General features: G+C 34.1%; 1 long non-coding RNA gene across 2 annotated transcripts; it reads left to right on the plus strand.

The window, feature by feature from the left end:
• The first annotated feature begins 10,558 nt into the window (after positions 1-10,558).
• On the plus strand, positions 10,559-24,674 carry LOC126979847 (uncharacterized). Of its 2 annotated transcripts, none has more exons than XR_007732877.1 (2): positions 10,559-10,677; positions 24,472-24,674. It is a non-coding gene; the product is annotated as an uncharacterized LOC126979847 (long non-coding RNA). The 2 variants fall into 2 exon arrangements; XR_007732878.1 differs by lacking the exon at positions 24,472-24,674 and adding an exon at positions 18,270-18,471.
• The last annotated feature ends 204 nt before the right edge of the window (positions 24,675-24,878 follow it).

The raw sequence follows: 24,878 nt of genomic DNA on the forward strand, positions 1-24,878 counted from the left end.
CGTAACAATGGCTTACATACGTGATTATGGATTTCCGCAAAATAACGCCAACTTCAAGAAATTTTCTAAAATAAAGTGTTCAGTACGAATAAAAATTACCTTAAAAACCTGTACGTCTTGATTTGTTTAATCACACAGTTATAACAATATAGTTACGGGACTGTAATAATTAATTGGGAGCCGGGGCTTTCCTCCTGACCCTAGAAATGTTATCACAAAACCAATTACTAACGCAAATCAAATAAACACGCAAAAGTTACTCTTATTGCATCGGCATTAAGTCTAGTATGATAGTTAACTGTCTAGATAGCAGATCGTTTCAAATGCTACATTTGTATCACGGACTAGTAAAAAAAGAAGGACTCCGCTCCGTGATATTAGCAAGTGAAGCACCGCTGTGCTAGTGTGTGTGCGTTTACGGGGTATACCAGTTACACAATTTTTTCTCCCTTAGATATCCACAAATACTTTCATATTATTGTTTTTACACTTAATCACAACGCACAACGGCATTTTTAATATATTTTATTGCGACGCAAACTGATCTGTTACAGACTGACAGATGGCAAATCTCATAATGGCGGCCGATCCGCATGTATTAGTGTAAGTGTTGCGTGGGGCTATGTATTTACACGTTTACCGGCTTGTTTTGGTGCCTCACTGTTATGTAAGGTGACACGGAGTCCTTATTTTTTTACTCGTCCGTGATTTGTACAATATATATCAGCATGCTTTTAATACCCCTCACAGCAATCAAAGCTTTGCAATACGCAAGTTGTTATCAAATACGTTAAAATGAATATCTCAAAGATATTATTTTTCATCTTCGCTTGCTTATTGGCATGTTCTACGGCATCGCCTAAGTGGAAGATTTTCAAGAAAATCGTGAGTATTTCATGTCAATATTTGTAAAGGATAATGCGGATCCTTGTATGAAAATTGGGCTATTCTTGCGTCTTAACCAAATCATTCGTAATACATTAGAAATATTCTCAAGATTATATAAAACAAAAATCAATAAGATATAAACAGAGAATTTGTAGTTATTTGATTTATTCAATTTCAATTTACAACAAGATTGTTGGCAGTTTTAGTGTAGGATTGCTGGACTCGACGTTAAACTAAGCAAGAAAACACTAATCACCGACCAGAAAAATAAGTTAATCCAGTAAATCACTGGGTTTTCCGATTTTTCCAGATGTGAAATTCAACTTCAATAATTTAATACTTTTCTTCTCCAACGGTCTTGCGATCAGTGATAAGTTGACTGATGACAATGTCATTATGACAAAACATACAGATATAAACAAAACCTGTCATAATTTCAACCAGTGTTCCTACTTACGATTTTGGTTTACCCTAGTTTCAACGGTGGTGACGGGTAACCTAGTAGAACCGTGTCAATGATTATAGTGTTATCAGTCCACGGTTTAATGGAAATTATGGTATTATAATAATGTTAAATGAAAAGCTTTTAAGCCCGTAGGATTTTTTTACGATCTAGATGGTATGTATAGTAGTCTGTTGTGTGTGTAGTGTTAGTGTAAATGCTCTGTGTTGTCGCTTGTTGCTGTTTGTCGCAGTGAAAATGTTTGGCGAAGCATACTTTGCTTTTCAATAAACAGCTACGAAAATAAGTTGAAGAAACACGTAGTGCAGATTTAATTGACATACCAAAGCTACCAGTTAAAAAGATATCGATACCTATCCATATTATATTATGTTTCTATGCAGTTTTTTAATTTTCGGCAAACGGAACTTATTAATATGATTTTATCAATTAATATTTTATCAGTGGTGTGGAAAAAGTTAAGTTTGATTCGGTTTTAATTCGATTTATTTCCTATAATATGTAGTTATCCTTGCTTTTCCCTTTAAAAAGGGAGTTCATAATATACTGGTTCATTAATCCTGAGCGGCACTGCATTGTAATGGGCAGGGCGTATCAATGGTAATTACCATCAGCTCCTCCTCCTGCTCGTCTCGTCTATTTTTTTCATTAAAAAAAATTCACTGCCCCACCAGTACCTACTTTTTAGTTTTTAGTAATGAATTGTATAACTTGATTTTATTACTTAGTTCTTAGAATTTATTACTCATCCTGGTTTGTTATTTAATAATTGCGTGGTGGTGATTTATCGTCAATATATTCTATTCTATAAAAAAAAATATTTACAGGAACACATGGGACAGAACATTCGAGACGGATTCATTAAGGCTGGACCAGCGGTAGAAGTTGTCGGTCAAGCAAGTTCTGTGTACAAATCGGGATAAAAATATTAGTTACAACCACAGACTAGTAAAAAAATAAGGACTCCGTGTCTCCTTACATAACAGTGTAGCACCAAAACAAGCCGATTAACGTGTAAATACATAGCCCCACGCACACACTTACACTATTACAGGCCGATAGGCGGCCATTATGAGAATTGTCATCGTCTGTGACAGATCAGTTTGCGTCTCAATAAAATATTTTAAAAATGCCGTCGTGCGTTGTGAAAACGTGTAAAAACGATACTATATAAGTATTTGTGGCCACATATAAATATATATATTTTTATTTTCATAGAAAAAATTGTGTAACTAGTATCCCCCGTAACCGCACACACACTAGCCTAACGGTGCTTCACTTGTTAATATCACGGCGCGGAGTCCTTCTTTTTTATTCGTCCGTGGTTCAACCATTGTGCCAAATGTTAGTGCCAAATAGATTTGTTTATGTATTGAATGAATATATATTTGTACTCATTTGTGTGTTTAATTAATCCTTAATAATATTATAAATGTGAATGTAAGTTTGTTTGTTACGCTTTCAAGCATAAACCACTGAAAAGATTTTGATGAAATTAAGTACAGAGATGGATTAGAACTTGGAAAAGGACATACCTTTCGTGAAAAATAGGTTTGGGAGGAAATAGTTTGTATGGTCGTCATTATCAAAAGTGACACCATGAAACTTTGTATTTAGGAAATCGATAAAGGCATAATTTTTGCGCTCTTTTAAATCAAATATTTAATATTGTATTGTCATTGCTATTCCTATAAAATAATCATAATCTAGTCCGAGGCTTTCCGATCACTTAGATCTTTAGCTGTAAGTAGTAGGATTTACGACAGGGCCATTTTTTAATAAAAATATTTAAATATATTTATAGATGATGCCTGAACAGTGGCTTTATTTTAAAAGTGTATACATTTACTTACCCTTAAAGCTCTTATGCATCTTCACTCACTAGAATTAGTTACGAGCAATCCCTTAGTTCTAGAGTTATAATAACGAAAATCACTATTAAGACCAAAAAGGTGACGATTTTTGTGAAGTAAATAAATTTTTCTTAGAGAGACTGTCTATAACCAAGTTGATACATAGCACGAACAGCTCTTTTTTGCAGAGCACACAATACATCAATGTCAGCAGCATGGCGCCACAGTAAAAAACCGTACGTCATGATGCTGTGAAAATAACTAAAGTACCTACACTAATCTAGCGAAGCTAATCTTTAGATAAGTAATAAATAAATTTCGACCTGTGTGACGTTGTAACATATTACATCCTATAGGATGAAAGTTCGTATGGAGGTCCAAACAAAGTCACGCTTTTACACCTAGCTAGGAATTCTATTTTGATTATATTTGGTACAAAAATAGAACGCTTAATAGTTTTTAGGAATACTTTAAGAAAAAAATATTTTTCCCATATAACTATATATTGTATTATGTCGTGCTTACCATTATCAAACACGTAAAATGTTTTAGCAAAGAATGGAAAAACAAAATAAAGTAGAATATAAAAGTGTATTTAAATAGGGAATTTATAATAGTTAACAGCAGCAGTTTGTATGTGTGTTATTGAAAAGCTTTAAGTGGGCTAACTGTCCTGCTTAAGGCTGGGGACCGAGCAGACGACCTTGAGGAATCGAGCGGAGCTAGGTTACCTCTCTCGCACAAGATCGCCATAGTTTTAATGCAGAATAAGAAGCATTTTTAATTTATTACAATTTTCTGTACAAAACTAACAAAATTATGTCATGTTATTGGTGTACAGTTAATAAATTTTCGTACCATTTTTCAAAGTCAAAGTCAAAGTTCTTTATTTGCCAGAAACATTCACAAGTAAAGTTGTTACAAATTTAGGAGCAGGCACATGTTCCGTCTTGACAGACATGCAAATATTTTTGTGGTTTCACTTCACAATATTAAAACCTAACACAATCAGTAATTACAGCTACATTTAATTTAGTCAACGTAAAGCCTACTAAAAGATCCTACTATACACATTTACAATAATAAATGAAATGCTAAGATAATGTAGTAAAAATAATCACAACAAAATATAATATTATAGGTAAAAATAGTATTGGTGCCTGTTACCACTTCGTTTGATAATATTCATTTATTGAGTAAAAACAATATTTTTTTAATAGTGTTCAGAATTTAAATTTAAATCTATTTAACACTGTCTCCTCTCTTATTTCTTTTGGTGACTTATTAAATATTTCTACACACATAGCATGACAGTTTTTTTGGTACAAAGTGGTTCTAATGTGGGGTACTTGAAGTCTCATAGTACGTAAATTTCGGTTACAGTCAGTATGTTTAAATTTAAAAATAGAGGTCTGCAGCTATCGAAGGGCCCAATACCAGCCACAGCTCTTATACATCTCTTTTGAGCCAGTAATATTATATTTTGTTTATGTTTGTGGAGTTACCCCATAGCAAGAAACCATACCTAATTACAGATGCTATATAGCCATGATAGGCAATGATTGCAGCTTCTTTTGATATAATCTTTCTGGTTCGCCTAAGAGCAAAGACAAATTTATGTATCCTTTTAACTAGTGATTCTATATGAGCCTTCCAGTCTAAATTTTTATTTATTTTTATTTTATATACCAAGGAATTTTATTGTAGGGACTTCTTCAATTGATTTACCTTGATAACTTATATTCTTAAACATATTATGATTCGTGTTCTTTTACTAAATTGAATTATTTTGTTTTTTTTTCAATATTTACACTCAGTTTGTTTCTTTCCATCCAATTTATAATTGTTAATATTTCATCTTATAGAATTTTGTCTTGCATATAAAGATGATTCATTTGATTTGATGTTTTATGACAATGGATGAGACGAACACGACGTTCAGCTGATGGTAATTGATACGACTTCCTCATTACAATGCAGTGCCGCTCAGGATTCTTGAGAAATCCATGAATTCAGAGCAAAACTACAATGCGCTCGTCACCTTGAGACATAAGATGTTAAGTCTCATTTACCCAGTAATTTCACTAACATTATAATGCTTACACATTATTGGTTCACGGCAGAAAAAGGCGCCGTTGTGGTACCCATAACGTAGCCTGCATTCTGTGCAGAGGAGCCTCCTACTGGTAATTGTTAGAACAGAATATTCGAAGGCCAGAAATATATTCATTCGTCACTTTGTGACTACAGGGTTTTACCTAGTGTATCTTTGAGTTCTGTTACAAAATTATACATACATTTTATGTCGTATTGTATTAAGACTTTTATATATTTATGTATGCAAGTCTCAAAAATAATGCTTCATTCATTATCTCTTTGGCACCAAAATCTATGGATTTGCGCACTTATTACTTTAAAAACACAACAAATTGTTTAGATTTACAAGAGCGACATCTCAAGTCAATTTCCTAATATGCAAATATTTTGGTTGAGCAGGTTACTGTAAAGTAGATCCTATAGATGAAGTCCCAACCTGAGAGTTGAACAAAGCATACAAGATTTTATGACGATACGTCACTCGAATGCTTAGCTCAGTTGGCAGAGCACTCGCACGGAACGCCAGAGGTTGCGGGTTCGAGTCCCACATCGTTCATAAAATTTTGTTTTCAAATTTTATTTGTGTATTAATCCTATAAATGAGGGTTATCACTTTAGAAACATAAATTGTTTAGATTTACGCACTGTCATATCTTCTAAAACTGACCTTAATTAGTAGTCCATAGAGGTGAGATCTGGGTTATAAGTGGGTCAGCCTTCAGCTCTTATAAAGCCAGGGGGGACGTTAACTTCCAGTCATGTTTGGGTAGAACCGTACGTGACTCGTGACCAGGTGAAGAGTCTTGCTTGAAAGTTCTAGTAATATGTTTAAAAAGCATATAGTAGAGCAGATGTGGTAGATGAATGTAGTTACTTACCTGTTCACATCTGCTTGCCAGATAGTCATACACACAAATGAGTAGGTAAGCCTACCTAAGCATATTCTGTGTTTTAAAACTATCAGTTGAGATAAAACTCATTCGGTTATCAACAGAGTGAAGGTTATGATAGAAAATTGATTAAAATAATATAAATTAAAAAGCGAACTTTTTGATAGGCAAGTTATCATAGGCATATTTGTTTATAAATTATATTTGATAAAAAAATACGTCCCATCTGATTATCAGCTCGGTGAAGGCCCACTGGCTCTTAGACTAATATTGTTAAGAAGTTTCATAATATGTTCTAAGACAGTCTCTTGATACATTTTGCCTGAAGTCACAGAAATGAAGCTTTGTGACTCCATAAAATATAATGCCCAACAAAAGCAGCACCCTTCAACTCTGAAACATTATTCACCAGTGTAAAGAATGGGAACGCAGAAGAAAAGCCGTAATCGTTACAAAGGCAAGGGTGGAACCTCTTTCCATTTAATTCTCACAAAATAAACTGCCCAGCGCACCTAACAAAGATTTCATTTTAAAAATCCAGGAAAAGGAGGACAAACGAGCGTACATGGTGTTAAGTAATCACCGACACCCAAATTATCTTGCATCACCAGAGGAATAACAGAAGCGTTGCCGGCCTTTAAGGAAGGTATATGCGCTTTTTTTGAAGGTACCCATGTCGTATTATCCCGGAAACACCGCACAAGGAAGCTCATTCCACAGTTTTGTAGTACGTGGAAGAAAGTTCCTTGAAAACCGCACTGTGGAGGATCGCCACACATCCAGATGGTGGGGATGATATCCTAACTTGTGGCGTGTCGTGCGAAGGTGGAATTCGGCGGCAGGAATCAGTTGAAACGGCTCTACGAGACACTCCCCGTGATCAATGCGAAGAAGACACACAATGAAGCGACGTCTCTACGCAACGCCAAGTGATCGAGCCGTTCACAGAGTACTGGGTCCCCGACAATTCGAGTTGCTCTGCGTTGCACACGGCCAAATGGATCGAGCTGATACTGGGGTGCGCCAGACCAGAGATGACAGCAATACTCCATATGTGGCCGGACCTGCGCTTTGTAGCGCGCTAGAATGCCGGCTTGAAGTATTGCCGTGCTCTATTTATGACGCACAGCTTCTTCGAAGCTAATTTGGCTTTGGCCTGGAAAAATTATAATCAAAAGACAGATTTTGTTGTGTGATTTCTGAATCAATAAAATAAAAGTCTTTGTCGAATCCGCCAATTTCGTAAAGGCGTACTGATTCAAAATCACCGACGCCGCGCCGGGTAAATCGGGAATGTATACGGACTACTGACCTTCTTCTTAAACCTCATTGTAACCTTTCTAATAACGACATTTTATAGTATGATACTGTGATTAAAACTTCTTTTCGGATAACACTCAAAAAATATTCAATGAATAACCAAAAAGAAGTTTTCCGTAAACTGAAAAATAATCTAACAAAAATACTTACAATTTTAAAAGACTTCAAAAAAGGAGAAGGTTCTAAATTCGTGGATATGTTTTTTTTACGTTTGTTACCTCGGAACTTTCGACTGCGTGAACCGATTTTGATAATTCAATGTCGGTGTCAGCCAAGGTAGGTTTGTAACTACATACATAATTATAGGTGAGTAATTCCAAAAGTAACAATAATGATTGTAACTCGAATTACATTAATTAATTAGATTGTATAAAAATATGCAATTATTTTTATAGTTTTTAGTCCATGTTATATCTATTGTTATGGAATATTGGTTTTTGAAATCGGTTGCAGAAAGTGCCAAAAAGCAGGCGAATACAAAGAAAAATAATCTTAAGAATTTCATTTTTATATAATCACGCCGCCGAATTCCACCTTCGCACGACACGCCACAAGTTAGGATATCATCCCCACCATCTGGATGTGTGGCGGTCCTCCACAGTGCGGTTTTCAAGGAGCTTTCTTCCTCGTACTACAAAGCTGAGGAATGAGCTTCCTTGTGCGGTGTTTCCGGGACGATACGACATGGGTACCTTCAAAAAAAGCGCGTACACCTTCCTTAAAGGCCGGCAACGTTTTTGTGATTCCTCTGGTGTTGCAAGAGAATGTGGGCGGCGGTGATCACTTAACACCAGGTGACCCGTACGCTCGTTTGTCCTCCTATTCCATAAAAAAAAAACAATAATATGATCCTGCGTATTGTATAAATGCTTTACATACTGTAAAGTTTCTTACAAGCTTACTGCAGGTGAGAAACCGTTAACAATCATAACGGAGTTTATATGTTAGTAATAAGAGTCAATATTGAGGATTTTTACCCTGTCACTGCGTCAGTAACTGGTTTTGAGATAATAATGGCTCGGGTCACGAGGGAAGCCCCGGTTCCCGTTTGATTCTAACCCCGACTGATTAAGGAAGTTCACAATGATTCAACCGCATCGTAATAAATCATTTGCATATTTTAATAGTTAAATTTTATACTAAGCTTCCTTGTATTGATGTATCGAAACTGTATGTATAAATATCCAGCTAGATATCATGAAAAATAATTACTTTTTTAATAGGATTTCGTAGCCTTACCAGTGGGAGGCTCCTTTGCACAGGAAGCCGGCTAGATTATGGGTACCACAACGACGCCTATTTCTGCCGTGAAGCAGTAATGTGTAAGCATTACTGTGCTTCGGTCTGAAGGGCGCCCTAGCTAGTGAAATTACTGGGCAAATGAGGCTTAACATTGTATGTCTCAAGGTGACGAGCGCAATTGTAGTGCCGCTCAGAATTTTTGGGTTTTTTGAGAATCCTGAGCGGCACTGCATTGTAATGGGCATGGCGTATCAATTACCATCAGCTGAACGTCCTGCTCGTCTCGTCCCTTATTATCATAAAAAAAAGCCTAATGGCAAAATACGGAACCCTTATAGATTCGTCATGTCTGTCTGTCCGTCCGTCTGTATGTCACCGCCACTTTTTTCCAAAACTATAAGAACTATACTCTTGAAACTTGGTAAGTAGATGTATATATGTAGTACTGAAACTCAATTTATTTTTTTCAACAAACCCATACGTGTACCTTTGGATTGATATTCGAAAATGTTTTTTTTTTCTAAACTGAATAGTGTTCGCGAGTCACTTCCAAAGTGGTAAAATGTGTGTCCCCACCTCTTGTAACTTCTAAAATAAGAGAATGATAAAACTAAAAAAAATATATGATGTACATTACCATGCAAACTTCCACCGAAAATTGGTTTGGACGAGATCTAGTAAGTAGTTTTTTTTAATACACTATTATTAAAACATCGATCAAAGTTACAACGAACTACAAGAACTTTTATATTATGTTACTTGTTGCTACGGAACCGTACATGGGCGAGTCCGACGCGCACTTGGTCGCTTTTTTTGAAGTTACCCATGTCGTACTGTCCCGGAAACTAGGTCCTAAAGAATCATTAAGAGAAAAATTTAAACAAATAAACATTTTGACTGTTGCTTCTCAGTACATTTATGATATTGTTCTGTATGTTCATAAGCACATTGACGAATTTTCTAGAAACTGTGATATAATGTTAACACGAGGAACAAACATAAACTTGTTATGCCTACTACTCGGTTGGGTCGAGTTAGTAAGTCTTTTGTTGGGCGATGTATATGCTTCTACAATATGATCCCAGAAAATGTACAAAACAAATGTGTTACGAAATTTAAAAGAATTCTTAAAAAACGTTTGTGTGGGTAAGGTTATTATAGCATAAACGATTTTCTTAATGACACCACGGACTGGGAATAAAGCGAACACCCTCAGGCTCTTTAATTATAAATGTTTATTGTACGATATCACATTGTAATCCATTTTTTATAGTAAAAAAAAACGCCCGCTGAGTTTCTTGCGCAGATTCTTCTCAGGTCTGAGGCAGTCTCTTTTGAATGGGTGGTAGTTTTTGACATTCAATAAGTGATTTTAAATCCTATTTTGAATAAAAATATTTGAATTTGAATTTGAAACACCGCACGAGGAAGCTCATCCCACAGCTTTGTAGTACGTGCAAGAAAGTACGTTTATGTCCATATCAATCTCTCAATTAGTATCGTTCAATTTATTGTATTCGCGAAGAATTCTAGCGAGAGACGCCTGAACTATGACACATTACGACTCATCTGACAGATTCTTGTTATCACTCGGGAGCCGGGGCATCCCTCACGATCCAAGCAACGTTATCGCAACAAAACCAGTCGCTCATCCAATTGAAACGTCCTACTCAAACATCAATCGTATTACAATATCATAAGGTCCGTTATAAGGGTTATGAGTCTCACAGCTGCATTAATTCTTTGGTATTTATTGTACAATATAAACTCTTGTGCTTCCGAGATTCTTCATAACACTTTACGCTTCGATACAATACGCAAGTTGAATATTGCAATGAATTTCTCAAAGATATTTATCTTCGTTTTCGCCTGCATTCTGGCATTCTCCTCTGCAGCGCCTAAATGGAAATTGTTCAAGAAAATTGTGAGTACCTACTTAGTGTTATTATTATGTTAATTTGTTATATTTTTCATTTTCTTGATGGATATATTTCGGAGCAATTTCAGTTCTGAAAATTTTGTTTCTCAAAAAAATTTAAAGCGAATCTGAATTAATATGTTGAAACGGTTCGAGTAAAAGCGATTTAATTAGTTATTTAAAACGGTTATAACGGTTCGTTATAACGTCAAAGAAAACATCTTTTTATACGATTATTTATTCGAGTCTTAATATTTAGATAAAATTGTAACATAACCTATTATTACTTCACTCGCCGACCGAAACCGACTTCAAAAGGGAGGAGGTTCTCAATTCGATTGGTATTTTTTTAGAGATTGATGTTATTTAGTTACTGAGATTAATGTAAATTTTTCGTAATTCTTTTGACATAATTCGGCCAGTTGGTTTTCATTTTATGAACATTCTTTATGATTATTACGTAGAAGATGTCACTATCAATAGGTAGCACTCGCAAACGTCAGAGAATTTTTCAACCAACTTCAACCTGTTACTTTTTTGTTACTGTGATGCGCGCGCATCTTAAAATTTCACTCTCATATTATATTCATAACGCGCCTAAGGAATATAACTTCAAAAATGTTAATTCTTATTTTCGTATATTCGTACATTTTATATCCCAAATTAATATTATATTATAAAATTTGTTTACAGGAGCGAGTGGGACAAAACATTCGAAACGGGATCATCAAGGCTGGACCGGCGGTGCAAGTTGTGGGACAAGCCAGCTCGATATACAAACAGGGATAAAATAAATACTCAACTATTATGACTGATATGTAAAGATAGACTAACACTTAGTATTATTATTTATATTATAATTAAGTTTTAAATATATATAATTTTATATAACTGGTTTAAATTATTTTATTTAACTAAAGGACCCCATTCTTCAATTGAACTTTTTATATTAGGTATTTGATAGAATATTCGATTGCTATTTATCTCCCAGATTCACACTTATAATCAAATTCTCATATTAGTATACAATTTGTAACCAAAAATTATGAACGATGCGGGACTGGAACCCGCGACCTCTCGGGTTCCGTCCGGGCGCTCTTACCAACTGAGCCAACTATTCGAGTGACACATGGTTCGCCAATCTTGGTATCTCTTGTTCAACTCTCAGGTCCACCTCCATCTAGTTTACAGTTGATAACCTGCTCAACCCCAATAATTGAAGTTTAGGAAATTCATATGAAACGTCACTCTTTCAAATCTAAGCAATTTGTTATTTTTAAATTGATAATATGAAGGATATTATCAAAAACTTGTGGGATTAATCAGAGGAGCTGCTCGGGTTGATTCCATCGGCCGAATTTCACCACCGGACATTACGTGCAAAGTACTACTCGCATCATGTTGACGTCTGGCATTCCACAACTGCGCGTTTTGCAAGAAATTTCTGGCCACAACTGAAATTAACATTCAAATTATGTATCGGAATAGCGCCTGTAGTATATTGACTACAAACAGATATCTACGTTCAATTCACGTGATTTAAGTTGATTGTTTAAATTTTTGCTAAAATAAAAAAAAAAAAAATTTTCCTCGAAAGTATTGTTTAAGGCATTATATCTTGCTCGGACGAATGAAAGTTATCACTTTTAGAGAGTACGGCTTGCCCTAAACTACATGATAATTTGCAGTCCCTTAAACTATCCGTACGATTGGCATTGAAGAATTTTACCATGGAAAGAGTGCGTGCTTCTATTGATAACTGGCCTCAATGTTTAAAGGACTGTATTGCAGCCAATGGAGACCATTTCGAGCTTTCAGCTTTTTATATTTTGAATTGTTTCATATTTATTTATGTATTAAACTAACACACTGTAACAGTAATAAATGTTATTTGCAAATATTTTTCACCTCTCCAGCACGGAAAGAGTGCTATTGCTATGTGATAACTTTGCTGCGAGCGTGAGGCAAATTGTTTTGAATTTCGAACCCCACGTGACCACACATCCGGGAATTACTCCGCGTTAATAAATTAACAATGCGATGCGGTGCGTTCCGAAACTCATTTTAGCCTAGCGTATTATCTCATTGTCACAAAAATTTATATATTACTCGTACTTATCGAAATTTAGATTTACCTTTATTATTATTGCCTTTTTAAAGACTTCATATTTAGAATAAAGACTAGTAAACATTATCTATCTATCTATATATGAAAGAGAATGTATGTTTGTATGTTCCCTAATAACTCCTAAACTATTCGACCGATCTCAATGAAATCTTTTGTAATAGATTCATTGAAGCTCAAGGAAGGTTTAAATATATATTTTTTATGGTAAAACAACGTTTGCCAGGTCAGCTAGTTTATAATAAACATTGTTAAATATTATTATCTTAATTGTTTCTCTTACCTATAACACTTTTCTCGCTAGTCAAGATAAAAAGTTGTATGTTTCACACGAGAGCAAATTGTTTTTGTGTTGTGCCTTTAAATCGCTCACTACCTCAGTACACTCGCTACGCTCGTGATTAGATTCTAGAATAATACTTCGCCAATTCGTGATTTAAAGTCAGCACTCGCTCGTAACTTTGATCACTTGTTGAACAAATAACTATTTCTACTTTGTTTCAGTATTTATGGCAAGACTAGGTTATTATTGAATTGTTCTGTCACATTTACACGTTTATTATGTCTTAAGTCTGACAAAAGTGAGAAATTCATCAAGGCAAAGTTAATAATACGACATACAACTATTCTCATTCTACTATTCTCACTAAAGTCAAGGCTTACAGCTTCATCGTTTTACAAATTATTTTAATAACAATCTACGTAAAGGAATACAATAATTAAACTCGAGTAAGTAAAAAAAAATACGTGCGTACAATTAACACATGACAGAAGTGAAACCTGCATTGTGCATGAACCTCTAAACTGCATATGAAGTCCTGGTACAAGTTGCTAGGACGACACATGATTTCAACTGCTATGAAAGACATTACTATCACCGCTACCATATTTATGTCAGAATATGCTAATACTCGCTTCATATATAAGAAAATCTCTTCTTCAACTATGATCTCCTGGATAATTAAATTTCAACAAGATGAAGTAGAATTGTATTAACGCATACGAAATGACCATTCGCGTAGCGTACCGAGCCATATCACTTAAAACCTTAAACTTAAGATGTCCCATGTTCTTGTGATCTAAACCAATACACAATATCTATTTCAAATGTACCGCTGTTTTGCAATAGATGGTACTGAAAGAAGAAATAATGCACGTACCATACATATTTTATACGTCTAGATAGGTTATGACAGCTGTCAAAAAAAAATTGAGTTTAGAGCTAGCATCTATTTTGATCAATTCACGCACACTTATATTCCTGACTTGTTTCTATCGATTGTCTAACATGAAGAGACTCTATCTAGACGTATAAATTATCTAAGCAACGTACAGTTAGTTCTACTCGTAACGAGTGAAGCGATACTAAGCGAGGCTATAAACTTCAATCAATCAATCAATTTAACTCTTATTTTTATTTATTTTTTAAAGTACATCACATCATAATATTCAATACAATTTCCTACATTTTCATTGCAATTTAAAAGTCTATAATTAGAATAATAACGCTCAGAAAGATTGTTTTATTCATAATTCCTGTCATTAAAGAAGTAACTTTATGATTAATGTGTGCGTGAGTGTCACGTACTTACACTCGTCAACACGCACACAGATAAGTGAATAGACATATCCCTAAATCAGTAAATTGTAAGAAATACTAGATTATATGTAATAAAGAAAGAAGAAATAATATATAAATTAAGAATTTAATAAAAACTACCTGTATTTAATTATTGTTGCAAAAATTTTTGAAGTGTAAGTAAAGAAGTTCTTTAGAATCGTTTTTTTTTTGAATCTCTATGAAACGAAAAAGCGAGACGATAGAGATGACGTTCCCAGCTATATCCGAGCTTTTCTAGGGTGCAGAGAACGAATATGGGATCATTTTTGAAATCCAAGATGGCCGCCGTACAAAAATTTTGATTACAACAATATGGATATCATATCTGAGGTTCTCGAGGGTGCAGAGAACGAATTTGGGATCATTTTTTGAAATCCAAGATGGCCGCCGTGCAAACTTATCTTGGATAAAAAAAAAACGAAATGGCGCGTAACCGAAAATCGTGACGATTTGCTATAAAATTTCTCCCATACGTCGATAAAGAAGTTTCACTTCAAAAACATACCAACGTATTGAGAACCTCCTCCTTTTTTGAATTCGGTTAAAAAGAGTGGCATTTAATGATCTCACGAGTTCACCTTTTCCCAGACATATGGTAAATTCAGTAATTTAAAAGAAATATTTATAGTGACTATTCAAAGTGCTTAGTTTAAGCCTAATTGAATTGACTTTGACTTTGAATACTTATAACATCATGTGGCGTCGTACATTACAGCCTCCTTTCAATATCTACCAATAAACACAATAAACTATCCCAGCGGGGAAACTCGGGGTATATAGTTCCTTCATAGCTGGCGATATATTTTTTAATGGCGTCTGTTTTGTTTACAAAATATTTTGCTGTTTTGACGAATGTATTGGATTAAATTAAAAGTTGTGAAATAGTATTTAGGTGTGGAATGTGATTTTCTTATCATAATTTTTATTATAAGACGCTTTGCGACACCCTTTAAGTGCACAGTTAGTAATCTTTCAATTAAATTTCGCGCACTGATTGTCCTGGAAGTTGACAGAATGACACTGACGTGGCAGGAAACGTATGTGGTCATAAACGACCACATTGAAACTGCTTCATTTCGCTTGGGCCTACTCACGTTCTAAGCGTTATTATTCTAATGTCTTAAATATATGACAGTTATGGTGAGCATAAAACTTACAAAAAATACTCCCTAATTTCTTTTGAAAAGAAAACAATTAAAAATAAAACTTACACTATGGCTACAAACAAAAGTAGAACTAATAATTTAAGTACAAATTATAAATTTAACCTATTACTTGAAATAAAAAGAAAAAACTACTTATTTGACTGATGCATATTGAGTACCTATCTGCTTAGATAAGCCCACTACAGAATATATTTATTATGTCGTAGGTATATTGTCAAAGCCGTGATATTATAATCTCACTAGTGATATTATAATTTACCGGTAGATTGTCATTTCTGACAATTTACGGACTAGTTTTAGTGACATTGTAATGGCACGGCTACACTATAGTGATATTATAATAAATGTAAGTATATTACAAATGAAGTTAGCAGTGTGAGACGTAGAGCGTTCTGAATGGTCAATTTTTTTTCATATGCAATCTGCAAAACAATAATAATAAACATTGGAGCGTGTGTACAATTTTCCCTCTGAAATTATTGTTAAAATAGTAGTGAACAAGAGCCGTTTCGATTGTGATTAACAGTGTTTTTGAGACGTACTAGTGTACAATGGCCTATTCTGTTTGATAAAAATTAGTTCATTACAAGAATGTATAACTAAAATAAATGACTATGCAATAAATATAAGAAACAGACCAATCAGAGACGGCCTCATAAACTAATCACCTGTAAAATTATCAAAATATCACAGTCTTACAATATCACTATAGTGATATCCGTGACATTACAATGTCACTAAAACCAGGCCGTTAAATTGTAAGAAATGAAGTCGATTAACAATCTACTGGTAAATTATAATACATCTGCGACATATATCAGGAGGTTTACACGCAAAATCGACAACAATACATTCGGAACGATACGATAATACTCCGAATATATCGCAACTCTAACAAATGTTCGAATTCCTTATCGTCGTAACTATATACAAATATTTTGATTTTTATGATGTCAGAGTGAATGAATTACGTGCAAACCTTGAAATAATAAATATTATCTGTGCTATGTCGCTGTTAAGTGTAAGAAGTCAAAACATAGTTGAGGCGCAGAGGACCATGTCAGTCTCTGCCCCACCAATTTACATTAATTACACAAAATGTAAATATCCAAAAATTACGTAAAGAATATAATTTGACCATATTCGTATCTGCCATTTTCAACTAAGAGTAGGGTTAGGACCGATAACATCGTATAATGTTTCGTTCGTTCAATCATCGTTTCGACATTGAATACGATGTAACTAACAGTAGGATTCAACACGACTATTGCCACGATATATCGAAAATTGATTTTAGGAGTAGGCCACAGGCTCTGAATTAGTATCGTTCAACTTATTGTACTAACGAAGAATTCGAGCGAGAGGCGCCTGATCTCTGACTTATAACGACGCATCTGAGAGATTCTTGTTATCACTCGGGAGCGGGGGCATCCCTCACGATCCAAGCGACGTTATCGCAACAAAACCAGTCGCTCATCCAATTAAAACGTCCTACTCAAACATGAATCGTATTAAAATAACATAAGGTCCGTTATAAGCGTTATGAGTCTAACAACTGCATTAATTCTTTGGTATTTATTGTACAGTATAAACTCTTGTGCTTCCGAGATTCTTCACAACACTTTAAGCTTCGATGCAAGACGCATGTTGAATATTGCAATTAATTTCTCAAAGATATTTATCTTCGTTTTCGCCTGCATTCTGGCATTCTCCTCTGCAGCGCCTAAATGGAAATTGTTCAAGAAAATTGTGAGTACTTAGTGTTATCATTATGTTAATTTTGTTATTTTTTTTACCAGTGGGAGGCTCTTTTGCACAGGATGTCGAAAGATTATGGGTACCACAACGGCGCCTATTTCTGCCGTGAAGCAGTTATGTGTAAACATTACAGTGTTTCGGTCTTAAGGGCGCCGTAGCTAGTGAAATTAGACTGGGCAAATGAGACTAAACATCTTATGTGTCAAGGTAACGAGCGCAATTATAGTGCCGTTCAGAATTTTTGGGGTTTTTTCAAGAATCCTGAGTGGCATTGCATTGTAATGGGCAGGGCGTATCAATTACCATCAGCTGAATGTCTAGCGCGCCCATGTTTCATAAAAAAAATAATTTTCTTGATGGATAGATTTCGGAGTTAATATGTTCAAATGGTTCGAATCGATTAATCGATGAATCGAAATAAAATCGATTTGATTAGTTATTTATAACGTCAAAGAAAACATCTATTTATACGAGTCTTAATATTTAGATAAAATTGTAACATAACTTATTATTACTTCACTCGCCGACCGAAACCGACTTCAAAAAGGAGGAGATTCTCAATTCGATTGGTATTTTTTTTAGAGATTGCTGTTATTTAGTTACTGAGATTTATGTTTAAATTTTCGTGATTCTTTTGACATAATTCGGCCTGTTAGCTTTCATTTTATGAACATTATAAGAATATATTTACGTAGAAGATGTCACTATCAAAAGGTAGCACTTGCAAACATCAGAAAATTTTAGGAACCAACTTCAACCTGTTACTTTTTTGTTACTGTGATGCGCGCGCATCTTAAAATTTCACTCTCATCATATTATTTTCATAACGCGCCTAAGGAATATAACTTCAAAAATGTTAATTCTTATTTTTGTATATTCGTACATTTTATATCCCAAATTAATATTATATTATAAAATTTGTCTACAGGAGCGAGTGGGACAAAACATTCGAAACGGGATCATCAAGGCTGGACCTGCAGTGCAAGTTGTGGGACAAGCCAGCTCGATTTACAAACAGGGATAAAATAAATACTCAACTATTATGACTGATATGTAAAGATAGACTAGCACTTAGTATTATTATTTATATTATAATTAAGTTTTAAATATATATAATTTTATATAACTGGTTTAAATTATTTTATTTAACTAAAGCACCCCATTCTTCAATTGAACTTTTTATATTAGGTATTTGATAGAATATTCGATTGCTATTTATCTCCCAGATTCACACTTATAATCAAATTCTCATATTAGTATACAATTTGTAACCAAAAATTATGAACGATGCGGGACTGGAACCCGCGACCTCTCGGGTTCCGTCCGGGCGCTCTTACCAACTGAGCCAACTATTCGAGTGACACATGGTTCGCCAATCTTGGTATCTCTTGTTCAACTCTCAGGTCCACCTCCATCTAGTTTACAGTTGATAACCTGCTCAACCCCAATAATTGAAGTTTAGGAAATTCATATGAAACGTCACTCTTTCAAATCTAAGCAATTTGTTATTTTTAAATTGATAATATGAAGGATATTATCAAAAACTTGTGGGATTAATCAGAGGAGCTGCTCGGGTTGATTCCATCGGCCGAATTTCACCACCGGACATTACGTGCAAAGTACTACTCGCATCATGTCGACGTCTGGCATTCCACAACTGCGCGTTTTGCAAGAAATTTCTGGCCACAACTGAAATTAACATTCAAATTATGTATCGGAATAGCGCCTGTAGTATATTGACTACAAACGGATATCTGCGTTCAATTCACGTGATTTAAGTTGATTGTTTAAATTTTTGCTAAAATAAAAAAAATAATAATAATTTGCCTCGAAAGTATTGTTTAAGGCATTATATCTTGCTCGGACGAATGAAAGTTATCACTTTTAGAGAGTACGGCTTGCCCTAAACTACATGATAATTTGCAGTCCCTTAAACTATCCGTACGATTGGCATTGAAGAATTTTACCATGGAAAGAGTGCGTGCTTCTATTGATAACTGGCCTCAATGTTTAAAGGACTGTATTGCAGCCAATGGAGATCACTTCGAGCTTTCTTAAGCTATTTATATTTTGTATTGTTTTATATTTATGTATTAAACTAACACACTGTAACAGTAATAAATGTTATTTGCAAAAAATTTTCACCTCTCCAGCACGAAAAGAGTGCTATTGCTATGTGATAACTTTGCTGCTAGCGTGAGGCAAATTGTTTTGAATTTCGAACCCCACGTGACCACACATCCGGGAATTACTCCGCGTTAATAAATTAACAATGCGATGCGGTGCGTTCCGAAACTCATTTTAGCCTAGCGTATTATCTCATTGTCACAAAAATTTATATATTACTCGTACTTATCGAAATTTAGATTTACCTTTATTATTATTGCCTTTTTAAAGACTTCATATATAGAAAAAATATTAGTAAACATTATCTATCTATCTATATATAAAAGAGAATGTATGTTTGTATGTGGGAACAATATTAGGGATAATAACTCCTAAACTATTCGACCGATCTCAATGAAATCTTTTGTAATAGATTCATTGAAGCTCAAGGAAGGTTTAAATATATAATTTTTATGGTAAAACAACGTTTGCCAGGTCAGCTAGTTTATAATAAACATTGTTAAATATTATTATCTTCATTGTTTCTCTTACCTATAACACTTTTCTCGCTAGTCAAGGTAAAAAGTTGTAAGTGTTGTGCCTTTAAATCACTCACTACCTCAGTACACTCGCTACGCTCGTGATTCAATTCTAGAAGAATACTTCGCCAATTCGTGATTTAAAGTCAGCACTCGCTCGTAATTTTGCTCACTTGTTGAACAAATAACTATTTCTACTTTGTTTCAGTATTTATGGCAAGACTAGGTTATTATTGAATTGTTCTGTCACATTTACACGTCAGACTATATTATGTCTTAAGTCTGACAAAAGTGAGAAATTCATCAAGGCAAAGTTAATAATACGACATACAACTATTCTCATTCTACTATTCTCACTTAAGTCAAGGCTTACAGCTTCATCGTTTTACAAATTATTTTAATAACAATCTACGTAAAGGAATACAATAATTAAACTCGAGTAAGTAAAAAAAAATACGTGCGTACAATTAACACATGACAGAAGTGAAACCTGCATTGTGCATGAACCTCTAAACTGCATATGAAGTCCTGGTACAAGTTGCTAGGACGACACATGATTTCAACTGCTATGAAAGACATTACTATCACCGCTACCATATTTATGTCAGAATATGCTAATACTCGCTTCATATATAAGAAAATCTCTTCTTCAACTATGATCTCCTGGATAATTAAATTTCAACAAGATGAAGTAGAATTGTATTAACGCATACGAAATGACCATTCGCGTAGCGTACCGAGCCATATCACTTAAAACCTTAAACTTAAGATGTCCCATGTTCTTGTGATCTAAACCAATACACAATATCTATTTCAAATGTACCGCTGTTTTGCAATAGATGGTACTGAAAGAAGAAATAATGCACGTACCATACATATTTTATACGTCTAGATAGGTTATGACAGCTGTCAAAAAAAAATTGAGTTTAGAGCTAGCATCTATTTTGATCAATTCACGCACACTTATATTCCTGACTTGTTTCTATCGATTGTCTAACATGAAGAGACTCTATCTAGACGTATAAATTATCTAAGCAACGTACAGTTAGTTCTACTCGTAACGAGTGAAGCGATACTAAGCGAGGCTATAAACTTCAATCAATCAATCAATTTAACTCTTATTTTTATTTATTTTTTAAAGTACATCACATCATAATATTCAATACAATTTCCTACATTTTCATTGCAATTTAAAAGTCTATAATTAGAATAATAACGCTCAGAAAGATTGTTTTATTCATAATTCCTGTCATTAAAGAAGTAACTTTATGTTTAATGTGTGCGTGAGTGTCACGTACTTACACTCGTCAACACGCACACAGATAAGTGAATAGACATATCCCTAAATCAGTAAATTGTAAGAAATACTAGATTATATGTAATAAAGAAAGAAGAAATAATATATAAATTAAGAATTTAATAAAAACTACCTGTATTTAATTATTGTTGCAAAAATTTTTGAAGTGTAAGTAAAGAAGTTCTTTAGAATCGTTTTTTTTTTGAATCTCTATGAAACGAAAAAGCGAGACGATAGAGATGACGTTCCCAGCTATATCCGAGCTTTTCTAGGGTGCAGAGAACGAATATGGGATCATTTTTGAAATCCAAGATGGCCGCCGTACAAAAATTTTGATTACAACAATATGGATATCATATCTGAGGTTCTCGAGGGTGCAGAGAACGAATTTGGGATCATTTTTTGAAATCCAAGATGGCCGCCGTGCAAACTTATCTTGGATAAAAAAAAAACGAAATGGCGCGTAACCGAAAATCGTGACGATTTGCTATAAAATTTCTCCCATACGTCGATAAAGAAGTTTCACTTCAAAAACATACCAACGTATTGAGAACCTCCTCCTTTTTTGAATTCGGTTAAAAAGAGTGGCATTTAATGATCTCACGAGTTCACCTTTTCCCAGACATATGGTAAATTCAGTAATTTAAAAGAAATATTTATAGTGACTATTCAAAGTGCTTAGTTTAAGCCTAATTGAATTGACTTTGACTTTGAATACTTATAACATCATGTGGCGTCGTACATTACAGCCTCCTTTCAATATCTACCAATAAACACAATAAACTATCCCAGCGGGGAAACTCGGGGTATATAGTTCCTTCATAGCTGGCGATATATTTTTTAATGGCGTCTGTTTTGTTTACAAAATATTTTGCTGTTTTGACGAATGTATTGGATTAAATTAAAAGTTGTGAAATAGTATTTAGGTGTGGAATGTGATTTTCTTATCATAATTTTTATTATAAGACGCTTTGCGACACCCTTTAAGTGCACAGTTAGTAATCTTTCAATTAAATTTCGCGCACTGATTGTCCTGGAAGTTGACAGAATGACACTGTAACGTAACGTATGTGGTCATAAACGACCACATTGAAACTGCTTCATTTCGCTTGGGCCTACTCACGTTCTAAGCGTTATTATTCTAATGTCTTAAATATATGACAGTTATGGTGAGCATAAAACTTACAAAAATACTCCCTAATTTCTTTTGAAAAGGAAACAATTAAAAATAAAACTTACACTATGGCTACAAACAAAAGTAGAACTAATAATTTAAGTACAAATTATAAATTTAACCTATTACTTGAAATAAAAAAGAAAAAACTACTTATTTGACTGATGCATATTGAGTACCTATCTGCTTAGATAAGCCCACTACAGAATATATTTATTATGTCGTAGGTATATTGTCAAAGCCGTGATATTATAATCTCACTAGTGATATTATAATTTACCGGTAGATTGTCATTTCTGACAATTTACGGACTAGTTTTAGTGACATTGTAATGGCACGGCTACACTATAGTGATATTATAATAAATGTAAGTATATTACAAATGAAGTTAGCAGTGTGAGACGTCGAGCGTTCTGAATGGACTCATAAACGAAGGACCTGTAAAATTGTCAAAATATCACTGTCTTACAATATCACTATAGTGATACCTGTGACATTACAATGTCTCTGAAACCAGGCCGTTAAATTCTTACAATTTAACGGCCTGGTCGACTGTAAATGAAGTCGATTAACAATCTACCGGTAAATTATAATATCACAAGTGAGATTAATATTATAATATCACGGCTTTGATAATATACCTGCGACATATATCAGGAGGTCTACACGCAAAATCGACAACAATACATTCGGAACGATACGATAATACTCCGAATATATCGCAACTCTAACAAATGTTCGAATTCCTTATCGTTTATCGTAACTATTTACAAATATTTTGATTTTTATGATATCAGAGTGAATGAATTATGTGCAAACCTTGAAATAATAAATATTATCTGTGCTATGTCGCTGTTAAGTGTCAGAAGTCAAAACAAAGAACGAGAGACGCCTGAACTATGACTTATTACGACTCATCTGACAGATTCTTGTTATCACTCGGGAGCCGGGGCATCCCTCACGATCCAAGCAACGTTATCGCAACAAAACCAGTCGCTCATCCAATTGAAACGTCCTACTCAAACATCAATCGTATTACAATAACATAAGGTTCGTTAGATGCTCTAAGTGTATCACAGCTGCATTAATTCTTTGGTATTTATTGTACAATATAAACTCTTGTGCTTCCGAGATTCTTCACAACACTTTAAGCTTCGATACAATACGCAAGTTGAATATTGCAATGAATTTCTCAAAGATATTTATCTTCGTTTTCGCCTGCATTCTGGCATTCTCCTCTGCAGCGCCTAAATGGAAATTGTTCAAGAAAATTGTGAGTACCTATTTAGTGTTATTATTATGTTAATTTGTTGTATTTTTAATTTTTTTGATGGATATATTTCGGAGCAATTTCAGTTCTGAAAATTCTGTTTCTCAAAAAAATTTAAAGCGAATCTGAATTAATATGTTCAAACGGTTTGATTAAAAGCGATTTAATTAGTTATTTAAAACGGTTATAACGGTTGGTTATAATGTCAAAGAAAACATATTTTTATACGATCGTTTATTCGAGTCTTAATATTTAGTTAAAATTGTAACATATGCTATTAGTACTTCACTCGCCGACCGAAACCGACTTCAAAAAGGAGGAGGTTCTCAATTCGATTGGTATTTTTTTTAGAGATTGCTGTTATTTAGTTACTGAGATTTATGTTTCAATTTTCGTGATTATTTTGACATAATTTTGCCAGTTAGCTTTCATTTGATGAACATTTTTTATGAATATATTTACGTAGAAGATGTCACTATCAAAAGGTAGCACGTAAACGTCAGAAATTTTTTCAACCAACTTCAACGTGTTACTTTTTTGTTACAGTGATGCGCGCGCATCTTTAAATTTCGCTCTCATCATTTTTTCATAACGCGCCTAAAGAAGTGAAGTATAGCTTCAAAAATGTTAATCGTATATTATTCGTATCTACATAACAAAAGAGTCTGTAATACTAACATTTAAGAAGTTACCACCTACTGTTTATATCCCAAATTAATATAATATTATAAAATTTGTCTACAGGAGCGAGTGGGACAAAACATTCGAAATGGGATCATCAAAGCTGGACCGGCAGTACAAGTTGTAGGACAAGCCAGCTCGATATACAAACAGGGATAAAATAAATACTCAACTATTATGACTAATATGTAAAGATAGACTAACACTTAGTATTATTATTTATATTATAATTAAGTTTTAAATATATATAATTTTATATAACTGGTTTTAATTATTTTCTTTAACTAGAAAACACTCATTCTTCACTTGAACACTTTACATTACATATTTGATAGAATATTCGAATAGCCACTTCTCGATGGAAGAAAATACCACAGTTGACCTTTCCGCAGCGTTTTTCCTCCCTTATTCATAATAGTCTGATAACTTAAAGCATTGCTAATTCTCACTCTGTCTTCTTCTATTTTTAT

Source organism: Leptidea sinapis, chromosome 4, assembly GCF_905404315.1.
Source record: "Leptidea sinapis chromosome 4, ilLepSina1.1, whole genome shotgun sequence".
Classification (NCBI taxonomy): domain Eukaryota; kingdom Metazoa; phylum Arthropoda; class Insecta; order Lepidoptera; family Pieridae; genus Leptidea; species Leptidea sinapis.